The following is a 15,460-nucleotide window of genomic DNA, read 5'->3' on the forward strand; positions in this document are numbered from 1 at the left end:
GTGCCTCCCGTAAGGACAGGGGGCTGGTCTAATCCTTAACGAGGCATGAATCATATGTAGACACTCTCACCACATTGCGATCCATTCTTTGTCTTTGGAGTCAGCTGTTTTCAGGGCTTTGTTCCCTATCACAGAGGGGAGACCTTGAGATATATGTCTTTTCAATCATCAGAAATCTATTCAGAGCCTTAAATGAAAGGACTCTCTTCTCCTCTGAGAACCCCTCGGTGACAAAGTCTGTTTGGGTAGAGCCTAATGCATGCATGATAAACATATGCGGCCATAAAGCCAAGCGAGTTCCTGGTAGCCTTGTTATTTGCAGTAACTGCAGACTGTGAATGGACATTTTAAAGAGAAGCTTACAAGTTAGTTGTACTTTCTGGTAGTACGACTACCTCCCACGAACATGACTCACTTCAGCAGTTTCAATGCAAGAGTTGGGTGTCCCAGAATCAACGGTCTTATAAATAAATCTCTGAATCATGAACTGAATGCATAAACGTTTAAATATGTCTCTTGAGCTCAGAGACAGCTTTAGGCTTAAGATCCGAGGCATTAAAATACCTTCGGGGGGAAAAAAAACGCAAGCAGAGATTATGGCCATCTCTGCACAGCGGGGCGAAGTTTTCTGTCCTTCGCAAATCACTCTTCTCTTGGGAAGATTTCAGCAGCCAGAGTGTGAAGGGTACCTTTTCTTCAATCCAGGAGGGAGGCTGCTTTTCTTGTGCTGATGCAGCCCACTTGCCTTGTCTCTTAAATATGACTCATGGGGTGGACTTTTATGGTCATATAGCAAACGTTCATGCTTTTGGGTGGGACGGCCCTGGAGTCTCATGGGGAATAGAACATATAACTGAAGAAATGTGGCCATGTCAGCTTGGAATGCTGAGAGAACAATCCAGGCCAAAAGGAGGTATTCATTTGGGGGGACTGCTTGCTCAAAGACACTGTGTATTTCGATAAGGGTTGGCTTTCTAATCTGCATAACATTTTTTTAAAAAAACATGAAAAAATAAAGCCCACTTTGAAAGCATTCACAGAAAATGAGCTGCTGACATCATCCATCCACTAGATGCATTTCTTTCTATGAAGGCCGAAAGTTTTATTTGTGTCTGGTTAAAAACTGAACTACAGTAGAAGTTTCTGTTCCTGGCTCTCTACATTTCATGGATCTCAGCATGGTATGGCAGTCATTTGCCTGGGCCTGAGAGCCAAAGCTCTAGTCAGAACTCCACCATCTGATGGACTTCCCGATGTGGCTCAGCAGGTTAAGAACCTGACATAGTGTCTGTGAGGATGCAGGTTCGATCCCTGGCCTCGCTCAGTGGGTTAAGAATCTGGTGTTGCTGGGAGCTGAGGCGTAGGTCACAGACGTGTCTCAGATCCCACGTGGCTGTGGCTCAGGCTGGTGGCTGCAGCTCTGATTCAACCCCCTAGCTTAAGAACTTCTATATGCCACAGATGGGGGCCTGAAAAAAAAAAATGAAAGCACGGAGTTCCTTTGTGGTGCAGCGGGTTGAAGACCCAGCATTGTCACTGCTGTGGCTCAGGTTCGATCCCTAGGTTGGTAACTCCTGCATGCTGTGGGTGTGGCCCTAAAAAGAAAATATATGAAAACACACATCAATACACATATGGTTCTTTTTTTCCTATTCAAAATTGCCGTGTGGCAGCCAACTCATCCCAAGGTCCTATGGAATGTTCAGGGTCGAAAGAGAACTACTTTGGCTGACCGTTATTTTCCAGTACTTTTCTGAATTTGTATCTATTTTATTCTTGGTTATTTTCACCTCTTCAGCTGCTGCTGTTGCATTTGCATCTCTTGGAAGGATCAGGGACATGCAGGGCTGTGGCCAAGGGGAAAGAGGCCTGCCAAGGATGCTGAACTTCGGCTCAAGGTCAACAAACACTACAAAATGGGCTCGGCGCAATGAATCAGCTCTTAGATGCACACAAATGGACAGTCAATGGTGATGGTGTTTGGTGGGGCAATGTGGTGCTATATAATAACACCCGTGCACTAGACAAGGAGGAGCACACAGTAAAACACCTCTCAAGGGCAGGTGGCAATTTTGTGATTAGACAAGGACCAATGCAAAACTCAGCAGAGCCCAGAATAATCATTATGACAAAGAACCCCTATGAGTTGCACATATTAGATCCTGTGCACAGCCTGCGATCACAGCCCAGAAACTGTCCACCTGGCTCTCATTAAAAGTCTTTTGAAGACAAGGGGGAAACCAGACTTGAATGTGAAATGACCACCCTTGACTCTCAGATTCGTGGCGTGTGCAAAGATAGGGTGACACCCTCTAAAGATCCACTGGAGATGCTCAGTGTCCAGGGTATCATTTCTAGTTCAAGAAGAGTTTTAAGTTTTCAGAGGCGGGGAGGGTGGTCTGGGAGGGGGTAGTTTGGAAAACATCACTGCCCATTCTCAAACAATGCTCTTAACAGGGGTAACTTACTGCTAAGGATGGGGCCCCGAGGGGAGCCACAAGCATCTGGGAAGAAGGGAAGCTGCCTGGAAGCAAATCAGAAGGGACTGGGTTGAGAGCAGGGGATGCTGAAGGACCCTCCAGTCCTCGCTTCTCTGCCAGGGGACAAGTGAAGTCTGTTCCTCAAAGGCAGCAGCACATTCTTTTGATGGTAAAAATAGTATCAGATCACAAGCTTTTTCATAGCAACAGAAACCATGAACAAAACGAAGACAACCTAAAGGATGGGTGAAAATATTTGCAAATGATACAACCGACCAAGGCTTAATTTCCAAAATATACAAAGAGCTTATACCACTCAACAACAACAAAGCAAACAACCCCATTGGAAAAATGAACAAAAACCTAAATAGATATTTCTCCAAAGAAGACACACAGATGTCCAAAAGGCGCATGAAAAGTGCTTGATGTCACTAATCATTAGAGAAATGCAAATCAAAACTTCAGTGAGGGACACAGGTCACATTGGTGAGAATGGTCATCACTTAAAAAGCCTACAAATGAATGCTAGAGAGGGTGTGGAGAAGAGAAGCCGCCTACATTGTTGGTGGGAAGGTAAGTTGGTACAGCCACTATGGGAAACAGCATGGAGGTTCCTCGAAAAGTTATGAATAGAATTACCATATCATCCAGAATCCCACTCCTGAGCATATACCCAAATAAAACTATAATTCAAAAAGATACATGAACCCCTACTTTCACTGCAGCACTATTCGCAATAGCCAAGTTATGGAAACAACTTATGCGTCCATGCAACAGTCATTTTAATTATCTTAACAAATACACATACTTGCCACTTAAAGCAAAAAGTAATTCAAACAAAATAAAGCAATTTTAGTTCTCTGGCTCAAGCATTCCAAATTTAACCAGTGATTTTCTTTTTTCCTTAACGCCCTTGAAATTTTATGAACTCCACTCAAAGTAGAAATAACAAGAGCAGCAGCAACAACAACAATAACTCCCTGCAGGTGTAGAGCTTCATGAATTTCGGTCATTGTGTAAAGTCATGTAACCACCATCAAGTTCTAGAACATTTCCATCACTCAGAAAGTCTTCTTCCACACTCCTCAGTGTCAGTCACCTCCCTGGGACCCTGCTCCAGGCAGTCACTAACCTGCTATGCCATACTCTGCCTTTCCCAGAGTTTCACACGGATGGAATCACCCAGCATCTAATCTTGCGTGACTGACTTTTAATTAACTTACTGTTTTGAGATTCATCCATGTTGTGGCAGGTATTAATATTTTCACCCCTTCTGCTATATGATCCTGCAACCCCACTCCTGGGCATACATCCAGGCAAAATTATAATTTGAAAAGACAGATGCACCCCAATGATCACATCTGCACTATTCACAATAGCTAAGACATAGAAACAACCTAAATGTCCATCGACAGATGAATGGATTAAAGAAGATGGGGTCCAAATATTCAGCCATAAAAATGGAATACTATTCAGCCATAAAAATGAATGAAATAATGCCATTTGCAGAAACATGGATCGATCTAGAAAGTATCATGCTAAGTGAGGTAATTCAGGAAGAGAAAGACAAATACCATATGATAGCACTTATATGCAGAATCTAAAATACAACACAAATGAACATATCGATGAAACAGAAACAGACTCACAGACACAGAGAACAGACTTGTGGTTGCCAAGAGGATGGGGAAGGGAAGGAGTGGGGTTTGGGATTAGCAGATGCAAACTAGCACACATAGGATGGAGAAACAACAAGGTCCTACTGTCCAGCACAGGCAACTATATTCAACATCCTGTGATAAGCCATAATGGAACAGAATATAAAAAAGAATGCATATATATACGTATAAATGAATCCCTTTGCTGTGCAGCAGAAATTAACACAATATTGTAAGTCGACTGTATGTCAATAAAAAATATTTTGACCCCGTTAATTACAGAGTTCCCCTTCTCATCAGGGATGAATTCACTAAGTTCTGGTTGGGTGCCCACTGCCAGTTAGAGACCACATTCCTTAGGGTGTGGCTGCCAGTCTAAGTTCATGCCAATGAGAAGCAGGCAGAAATGACGCATGTGATTTCAGCCACCTCCTTCAGTGCAAGCTGCTGGTCCTGAATTTCTCCTTCCTGTGGGCCGGAAGACCTGATGGCTGGAGCTGTCTGGGGAAGCACATATTCAGGGTAAGCAGCACAGCCCCATTGCTCTGGATACAGTCACCTATGGGCTGCTACAGGGGTGATAAATGCATTTCTATCCTATTTAAGCCACTGTATTTTGGATCTCTTTTGTTACATGAGTTAGGTAACTAGCCTAATAAACACACTCCCCATGCATCAGAGGCTATATTTTATTCCTCTTTGTAACCTCACCATGACTCAGCTCAGTGGCTTATACCAAATAAGCTTTCAGTGGCTGTTGAGTGGGATGAATATTGAAAAAATTAATAAATGAATTCCATATATGCGTGTTAGGTTAGCCCTGAGAGAAATGTTTAAAAGCTTAAAATCCCACGTACTTTTAACTGTTAAATATTATCAGACAAAAGTATGTTCTGTCAGGTTTGGCTTTGACCCAGCATAAGATGTCTAAAATTAAAGTTGGTAAAATGTAGAAAGTACAGAAAATGAAATGGTACCTATATAATATAATAACATCTATATAATAATGCTTTATGTTTTCTGTTTTTAAAGTATTATAGAATTGTAAACAATATAATCAAGGAGAAATTATAGATTAATAATATGAACTAATTTTGCATCCAAATTTATACTCTTCTTCCCAAGAAAAGTTATCAACTTCCAAATCAGCTAAAACATTACTACAAGAATTAACTAGAAATATATGTTTTCATAAAATCTAATCGATACACATCAAAGAGCTTGATTTCCCACTGAAACAAACCTAGATTCTTTGCTGACAAAACCTGGTCAAAACAATTTGTAAATCTATCCTGCATTCCTTGGAAAAATCAGTGTGTGAAAAAATATTATTACTTTAAAACTGTTATTTAAATCACCTCTAGTCACAGCAATTAACTTTAAGACAAGTCAATTTTTTTTTTTTTTACAGCAGAGGAGTCAACAGAATTTCATGTTGTTTTATAAATACGATTTTTAAAAGGCTGCATTGCTGCTCAAAGCTAAACTACTTCTGCTTCAGTGTCATCACTTCTGATATTAAAGCTTATGAAAAAGCCTTTTTTGGGAACCCTCCTGCACTGCTGGTGGGAATGTAAACTGGTACAGCCACTATGGAGAACAGTTTGGAGATACCTTAGAAATCTATACATAGAACTTCCATATGACCCTGCAATCCCACTCTTGGGCATCTATCCGGACAAAACTCTACTTAAAAGAGACACATGCACCCACATGTTCATTGCAGCACTATTCACAATAGCCAGGACATGGAAACAACCCAAATGTCCATCGACAAATGATTGGATTCGGAAGAGGTGGTATATATACACAATGGAATACTACTCAGCCATCAAAAAGGATGACATAATGCCATTTGGAGCAACATGGATGGAACTAGAGAATCTCATACTGAGTGAAATGAGCCAGAAAGACAAAGACAAATACCATATGATATCACTTATAACTGAAATCTAATATCCAGCACAAATGAACATCTCCTCAGAAAAGAAAATCATGGACTTGGGGAAGAGACGTGTGGTTGCCTGATGGGAGGGGGAGGGAGTGGGAGGGATCGGGAGCTTGGGCTTATCAGACACAACTTAGGATAGATTTATAAGGAGATCCTGCTGAATAGCATTGAGAACTATGTCTAGATACTCATGTTGCAACAGAAGAAAGGGTGGGGGAAAAACTGTAATTGTAATGTATACATGTAAGGATAACCTGACCCCCTTGCTGTACAGTGGGAAAATAAATAAATAAATAAATAAAATAAAATAAAATAAAAAGACATTTAAAAGAGAAAAAAAAAAGCCTTTTTTAAAAAAGTATTGGAGTAGAGTTGACGTCCACAGTTGTGTTAGTTTCAGGTGTACAGCAAAGTGAATCAATTATACATATACACATATGCATTCTTTTTTAGATTCTTTTTCCATACAGGTTATTACTGAGTATTAAAATGCAAAACCAAAGCAGTATGTAGAGTCTAGGTGTCCACATATAGACACTGAGTTTCAGGGTAGACACCACTGTGAGTGTCATTGTCCTATTTACGCCAGAGGAGAAAAGCAACTGCCAGCCCATCTATCAGGAAATCCTACAAAGATCTGAAATCCCAGATCTCACTCCTCTCAGCTTTAAGGCTGAGGTTCTTTCTTTTCTGGTTGCACCGAGGCATGTGGAAATTCCTGGGCCAGGGATTGTATCCCAGCTGCACCTGTGACCCACGCCACAGCTGTGGCAACGCCAGATCCTTAACCCACTGTGCTGGGCCAGGGATTGGATCAGCACCTCCACAGAGACAATGCTGGATCATTAACTGGCTACACCACAGTGGGAACTCCAAGCGTGGGGTTATTCCTGAAGGTCAAATTCACCCTTAGCAACTCTGTTGTGTTCTCACTGCCGATTTACTTATTAAAGTTAAATTCTTGTTAGAGTTAATTCTAACTCTGAAAAATAATTTATCTTAGCTAATCCATCGCCTTCCCCAACAGGTGTTGTCTTAAATATATTGACTGATTAGCATCCTTTTAGTTTAATAAACTCTAAATGGGAAGCCTGCACTCATTCACATTGGGCTACTTACCATTCCTTCATTTAGGATGATGAAAAATCACTTACGGCCATTTACATAGCTAGCATATAAATTTAAAGTAGCTATCCATCTCTAAAATATTTTATGAAATTATTAAAATGGCATTTCATTGTACTTAAAGTGGTTACTCTGATGTGAATTTTAAGTAGAAAGTTTGTTAAACACATTTCACAAATAATTTCTCCTCAAAAGCCTTGACGAATGTTATTCACAGAAGAATTTGTACAAATAATGATTATTTGTTTTGTAATTAAAACTAGGATGGCTATGGGACATCCAGAATCTAAAATGGAAAGCTCTCTTTCATCATCCTGGCTACCTTTGGGACTGCGGTTTTCCTTAATACTATCTTTTTTTTCTTCCTTCCTTTCTTTCTCTCTCTTTCCTTCCTCCCTCCCTTCCTTTCTTTCTTCCTGCTTTTTTCCGGCTACACCTGCGGCATATGGAAGTTCCCACTCTAAGGGTTGAGTTGGACCTTGTAGCCACCAGCTTACTCCACAGCCACAGCAACGTGGGATCCGAGCCTCATCTGCGACCTACACCACAGCTCACAGCAACACTGGATCCTTAATCCACTGCATGAAGCCAGGGAACAGCCGCATCCTCATGGATACTGGGTTCATTACAACTGAGCCACAATGGGAACTCCACTTAATATATTTTCCCATGAGGGACTCAGCTCATTTTCCGACATGGGTCACAGATCCTTGGACATAACCGTGTCATTTAATAAACTACAGTGAAAAGGGCTGGCCTAAGGGCCTCCCTCTCTGTGCCTTTGATTCCACCTGCCCTTGGCGTGGGAAGAGGGAGAGGAGTAATGAGGACCCCTGGAAGGAGGGGAGAGCCAAGGTCAGGGTCAGTGGTGCCACTGGGGGGGCTGGCGGGGGTGGGGGGGTGCTCACAGGGCCCAGGGGGGTCACACCACCTGGGCCTGACAAACAAGATTAGGAAACAGGATGCGTTGCTGCTGGCTCTCGGACTGTCACCTGCATATCTTTGTAGAACCAGCTACTTTCTTGGATCTACCAGATTAATTCCTGGACCAAAGTGCACAGCAATCCTGGGACCAAGTCACAGGACGTGAAATGATGAAGGAACTGTGGCTCCTGGCCGGATACTTCAAGTGACCATCTTGCAGAGGGCAAGTGGCCCTGCTGGGGACCAAGTGTCCTGAAGCCTGTGTCCCTGTAGGCTCCGCCACGCTCACCATGTGGCCTGGTCCTCGGGCCCCATGGGGAGGGGAAGAGCCTGGCTGGGCTCAGGCCTTCTGATGAAGATTGTTCTGGACATTTCGGTGCTCACCTCCTGGTCCCCAAATGTCCCCTTCCTTTCTTCCTCACTGGCCTTCATCTAGGCAACCAGGGATGCAGGTCAGGGACATCTTGTCCATGAAAAGACGCTGTGTAGAAATCGCTGCCACTAAGTAGCCAGAATTCCTTTTAAATTATTTATTATTAAAGTACAGTTGCTTGCAAGGTTGTGTTAAATTCTGCTGTACACACTTTTTTTTTTTTTTCCTCCTTTTTGGCTTCATCCACAGCATATGGAAGTTCCTGGGCCAGGGAATGAATTGAATGCGAGCCTCAGCAGCAATGCCGGATCCTTAACCCACTGCACCACTGCACCAGGCCAGGGATTGAACCTGTGCCACTGCAGACACAATGCTGGATCCTTAACCCACTGTGCCATAGGAGGAACTCCATCTTTCTTAATATTCTTTCCCACTGTGGTTTATCACAGGACGTTGACTATAGTTCTCTGTGCTCTGCAGGAGGACCTCGTTTACCTCTGCCACGTCCAACAGCTTGTATTTGCTAACCCCACACCCCAGCACATAACTCTGAGAATAAAATACAGAAGTAAACCTGGGGCATCTCACCCCCAAATTCACTCCAGTTAGGACAGTGACTTCTCACACCACCACTACAACAGGCTTTACAAATGCGGCACTCTAGGAGCCCTTTTTTTGTTTCTTGTTTCATTTTCTTCACAATTCCCACCACAGCAGTTCTGTCTTGCTATGACCTGCACCGGCCATCACTATGAATAATCATAAAGTCATCATTACAGTTAGAAGCATCAACATCTAATGCAAAGAGGAAATGCAACAACAGGACTGTCTTTAAAAAATTAGAAAAGTAAGATTTATACAAGAAAAAAAAGAGTAAGGGTAAGATAAATCACGCTTTAGATTTATGCCTGATTTCTTCCCCCACTGCCTCTTTCTCCAAAGTAATAGGTCGTCAAGAAAACTATTTGCCATAAGTGAGCCTTATGGTCTGGACAGTTCTACAAAGATGTGATTAGAAACTGAAATTATTTGCTAGTTTCAGAAAGCACAGAGAAAAAAATGATGGGGGAAAGTATAGATAAATAATCCCCCCCCAATGAAAAGATAAGAGTTTCCAGCTGCAGAGGGGCTGGCACAAGGAACCAGAAAAGACCCCCCGCCACCCTGTGCCATCATTAGTGAAATTTAGGGACATTGGAAAGAAGAGAACATCCTGAAATCATCCCCCCAAAGGACAAGCAAGCAAACACGGCTTGCAAAGAGTCAGGTGTTGAGCAGCATCGCATTCCCCACAACACAGGAACCTGGAGGACAAGGGAGAAAGGCCTTCCAAGGTTTGAGGCAGACCTCTTTCCCACCTAAACCCTTACACCCAAGGTATCGATTATTTCCCATATTTTATGACATTCAGAGACTCTAACAAGTTGCCCCCCATGTATACTCTATCTCAGGAAACTACCAGAGAATCTGCTCCACACACAAACAAAAAGAGGAAGAACATGAAGAAAAAGGAAGACGTGAGATACAGGAAACAGAGGATTTAGGAGACTACAGAAATTCCCAGGGGGTAGTGAAAGAATGTTCCGGAATGACAGCTGTGCAGCAGCCCTGGATGCAAGTCCACATTGGAGCAAGAAGATCCAAAGTCACGGGAGAGAAATCTGGGATGGGGGGAGGGGGAGGGGGAACGGACTGGTTTGCTGTGCTTGGCTTTTGGGAGAGTTCTTTCTTAGTTGTTTGACAGGTATGTTACAGCCTTTGGAAAAGAGATAGTAAAAGATACATAGCAACTAAGCAAATAAAAATACAAACAATATGGGAGTTCCCATTGTGCCACAGTAGAAACAAATCTGACTAGTATCCATAAGGATGGGGGTTCGATCCCTGGCCTCGCTCAGTGGGTTGAGGATCCGGTGTTGCCTTGAGCTGTGGTCTAGGTCACAGACATGGCTCAGATCTGGTGTTGCTGTGGCTGTGGGGTAGGCTGGCAGCTATAGCTCCGATTTAACCTGTAGCCAGGAAAATTCTAATATGCTCAGTATGGCCCTAAACAGCAAATTCTAGGACTATAAGTAGGAATGTAAGTTTCCCCTTGAGTTGGCAGCCTGGGTTATGGTTCCTGTCCTATGAAAGGAAGGACAAGGCAGGAGTCCAGGTTCCAACCGGCTCCCGACATCCAGCTTTGTCTCCTGCCTGCTCTTTGTTGCCCTGCGCAGACAGCATGCTCTGCCAGCACCCTCCCTGCTGGGGGCTAATTACTGTACAAGGTAGCATGTAAATGAACTGATTCCAGCTTATAAATATGTAAAGACATTTTTTCTTCAGCTCCACACCTGGAACACACACACACTAGGTGAAATACTTTTATAAGTTACAAATCAAGGGGCGTGGATTAGAGTTGGTAAATTTAGTTCACCATGTAACCTTCTAGACTTGACTTACTGTGCTACAACTTCTACATGTTCTGAGTTGCTGGGTAAAATGACATGGAAATTCTCGTTTCTATTCATCCAGTGCATTGTCAAGTTTTAAAGCTTGTGCAACACTACGGAAATTCTAGGTCATAGGTGGAAAGTTCTAAAGCGAAGGTTTCCATTTTGATGCCATCATTATTTATAGTTCCAGAAGTCTGAAGCCCTTTCAAGTGTGTGAAAAGAAGAAGAAAAATGAGTTACCCTTTCTTCCTCCCCTCCCGCCCCCCCGGCGACTCCCACCCCCCCGGCCACTCCTGCAGCATATGGAAGTTCCCAGGCCAGGGATCAAACTGGAACCACAGCTGCAACTTATGCCTCAGCTGTAGCAACATGGGATCCATGACCCAGTGCATCGGGCTGGGGACTGAATCCACGCCGCTACACAGACCACTTGGAATCCTTAACCTGCTGTGCCACATTGGGAACTCCTGTACTATTTTTCCATAAGGCAAGCATACACATGATGGTTTATTCCACAATTTACATAGTAATTTTTTTAAATCATTTCTAATTATACTTTATGTGTCACAGAGGACGTTTAGGCAAGTCCGTCGGGGAGGGGGGGCGGAAATTGTATGTTTCTGCTATGAGAAGCCCTCTCTAATAAAATGATAAAAAAAAAAAAAAAGAACTTTCATTCCACAAACACTGGCTGAGCACCATCTTCTGGGTGCTAAGGATTCGGCCGCAGCTCCCACCCTCATGAAAGCTACTTGGGGGAGGAAGATGCCAAGGGAAAGAAAGTCAATGTAAAGGCAGATTTCTTTTTTACGGAAATGTGCTGCTTAGCCAATTTTGTAAGGTGTTTTACAGAAAAGATGGGAAATTTCTACAGATACTTGATGTGTAAGACACTTCTGCATCTGGAAAACTTCAGGTTAGAGATTGACGAATGTATATGGTTAATTTTACTAAAGTATAATGAAATTAAGTTATCCAGCAGCTCAACTATACTATGGATTTGGTTACAGAGCACATACAGATGGTACTTAAACCACGTCCTGGGGAGGAAGTGCAGGAGGGGAGGATTGGAAGTTTAGGATTAACAGGTGCAAACTAGTACATAGTGGATCCTACTGTAGCACAAGGGAACTATATTCAAAATTCTGGAATAAACCATAATGGAAAAGAATATGAAAAAGAATATTTAGGAGTTCCCCTGTGGCACAGCAGGTTAAGGATCCAGCACTGTCATTGCAGAGGCTTGGGTCGCTGCTGTGGCATGGGTTAGATCCCTGGCCCAGGAACTTCCACATGCCATGGATGTGGCCAAAAAAAAAAAAAAAAAAAAAAAAGTAAAAAGAGTACATATATACATTATGTATACACATGTAAATATAAAGTATTGAGTCACTTTGCTGTTACGGCAGAAATTAACACAACATTTTAAGTCAACTATAGTTCAACAAATTTTTTTTTTAAAAGAGTTCACATCCTATACCATGGACAGCCTGCACACAAAGTGTTCTCTTAAGGCCTGATTCCTATATCATAACATGGTTCTACTTAGATGTAGCAAGACCTCTATTTCTTTAACACGATCTATACATAATTTGAGTGCTAATGTCTGAGATTAATCAGCTACTCTCAGCCTTAGATGTCCTAACCATTACATGACAATTCTCTATTTATTCCCAAATACTAGCAGCACAAAAGACAATAAATCCAGAGTTGTGACAACTGTTCACATTTTTAAAAGGGGGTAGAGGGGTGGGAAGAGATGGGCAGAGAATCACCCAGTTAATCTAGCTGGTTGTTGAAAGAACTGTTCCCCCCTTTCCTGCTGAAAATGGAGAAGGGGGTGGGAGGGGGTGGGCTGCCTGGGAGCACAGTCAGTCTGGGACCCCAGCCTGGAACCACGTCCTTCTGAGTTCCTCATTAACTGAGGATTAACACACTAGTGGGGTATGGTTATGCTATTTTTTGTTTCCTTTTCCATCAAGGTAGAGGACAGAGAGAATGCCCCATGGCACAGCAATGAAACAACAGACAGCAGGAGAGGCAGAGGACCTCAAACTTCAGTATGCCTTACCACCTCCAGGAGGGCTGGCTGAAATGCAGATTGCTGGGCCCCCAGCATGTCTGAGGCAGTAGGTCTGGGATGGATCTGAGACTTTGCCCTTCTAACAATTTCTAGGGGACACTGATGTTGATGTCGTGATGTTGATATCACAGGGCATCATGCTTTGACAACCACTTGAGCAAGATAGACAAGAAAGATGCAGAAAGGGGAGGGGACTATGGTGGGCAGAATTCTAAAATGCCCACATTATCTTTGTACCCCCCCCACCATGTACAGATGGAAGCTTTAAATACAATGGACAATCACTGCCATAACTAAAATAATAATAAGTTGACTTTGAGTCATCAAAATAGAGGTTATTCTGGGAGGTTATTCCTGCTGTGAAGCAATGGGGTAGGTAGTGTCTTGGGAGCACTGGGACGCAGGTTCAATCCCCAGCCCGGCATAGTGAGTGCGTTAGGGATTGGGCATTGTAGCAGGTGTAGTTTAGGTCAAAAATGCAGCTCAGATGTGATCCCTGGCCTGGGAACTCCATATGCTAGAAAGCAGCCAGAAAAAGAGAGAGAGAGAGAGAGAGAGAGAGAGAGAGAGAGAGAGAGAGAGAGAGAGGGAGGTTATTCTTGGTGAGTCTTACCTAATCAGGTGAATCTTTGAAGGAAAGTGAAGGAGTTCTCACTGTGGCACAGTGGGTTATGGATCTGACTGCAGTAGCTCATGGGTGTGGCAAAAAATTTTTAAAAATTGAAAAAGAAAGTGAAGAGTCAGATAAACATGTTTAGGCTGGCCTGAAAAAAAGTGACATCCTATTGTGAACTGCCTGTGAGAGCCACATGTCTCCTATATTTAATTGGACAAATATTTATGAACTGACTAGCAGGCCCTGTTACAGATTTTTTTTTTTTTTTGGTAAAAAAAAATCACAGTTCTGTTCCTCAAAGGACTGTTTAATAAGAAGGAAAACACAAGAACACAATTTTTCTTCAAGGCCGATGATAATAAGCATCCTAAGAGAGACATGAACAAAGTGTTAGAGCAGTTTAAAGGTAGAACAGGTCACATCTGGCTGGGAATAGAAATATTTAGTGGAGAAAGAGGCGTGGGAAAAAGTACTGAAAAATAAGTGAGATCATCATGGACAGAGAGATCAGAGAAAGGAGAGAGCAAAGGTCAAAAACAAGAGGATATATTCGAGGAAGGTGGACCAAATGAAGAAAGGCTCAGAGGTGCAACATGCAGGGCGTATATGCATAATGCAGGTAGTCGAGTGTGGCTGGAGCACAGGTACGAGCAGGGCCCCAGGGCAAGGTGAGACCAGATTCGTAGGCTGTAAAGACTTGTTGGTGTCAAAGAAGGATCAGTAGTTGGGAGAAGGAAGTGCCAACCAGTGACGGGGGCCGTCTACAGAATTGACTGGCTAGATGTTAAAATTGATGACTTAACCTTAAATTCTTCCTTTCTGCCAAAAGGTCCAGGATTGTTTCAGAAACATACCTTGACTTTACATATAAATGTGTGTTTGGAATATTATGAAAAGGGATGCTGTGAAGCAGAGGGTTCCTTTATATTTAGAAAGATAACCTTCATGATATATTGGAAATCTCTCTAATGTGTATTTCTCTAGCTGTTCACATAGAAAAAACAGCTTTTCCTAACCTTTACTACTGACTCTTAACTCTAGCTGGTGTTACCCCAGTGGCTTTAACCTCCTTTGCCAAATGGTCTGCATTTGGAGGAATTCTATCTCGTCTTTTCCTTCCTTCTTTCCTCCCTTCCTTCCTTCCTTTTCCTTAGGTCCACACCTGTGGCACATGGAAGTTTCTGGGCTAGGGGATGAATTGGAGCTGTAGCTGCTGGTCTACACTACAGCCACAGCAACACTGGATTTGAGCTGCATCTGAGACCTATGCTGCAACTTTCAGCAATGCCAGATCCTTAACCCACTGAGCCAGGCCAGGGATCAAACCCACATCCTCATGGATACTAGTTGGGTTCTTAACCCGCTTAACCACAATGGGAACCCCGGCTTTTCCTATTAAATGACAAAATTCTCATTCTGGTTTTTGTTTTATATATATATAAATAATATATGTGTGTGTGTGTGTGTGTGTGTGTGTGTGTGTGTGTGTGTGTATACACATACACCAGTCATTAGAAATGTGGTTGTCCCTACATTTCAGCAGAATTCCTATCTTTCTGATACTGTTCAGATGTTTCCCAATCCCTAGTCCTAGGAGGTCTCTCTCACAGCGAAGAAAAGAGATAACACAGTTTCTGCATCGCCTTCCTGCAACATACAGACGTTTTCTTACATTACTGATAATTTCACAAACCTTTTTTTGAAATGCTTTGTTTGGATTACAAACACTACAAATGTTATAATAGTTCCTTTAAGGTGGAACTACTTCCAGAGTCCTTCTAAATTACAGTGAACTTGTCTGAAATCAAGCGCTTA

General features: G+C 42.7%; 1 protein-coding gene across 1 annotated transcript in view; it reads right to left on the reverse strand.

Moving 5' to 3' along the window:
- The window catches only part of LOC146399493 (uncharacterized), a 119,080-nt gene that overhangs the window by 62,884 nt on the left and 40,736 nt on the right, over positions 1-15,460 (reverse strand). The gene's annotated exons all lie outside the window — the stretch shown is intronic.

Source organism: Sus scrofa, chromosome 10 (genome assembly GCF_054392235.1).
Source record: "Sus scrofa isolate SSC_HxYL_T2T_F1_AM1 chromosome 10, Sscrofa_HxYL_maternal_Yorkshire_Landrace_v2.0, whole genome shotgun sequence".
Taxonomy (NCBI): domain Eukaryota; kingdom Metazoa; phylum Chordata; class Mammalia; order Artiodactyla; family Suidae; genus Sus; species Sus scrofa.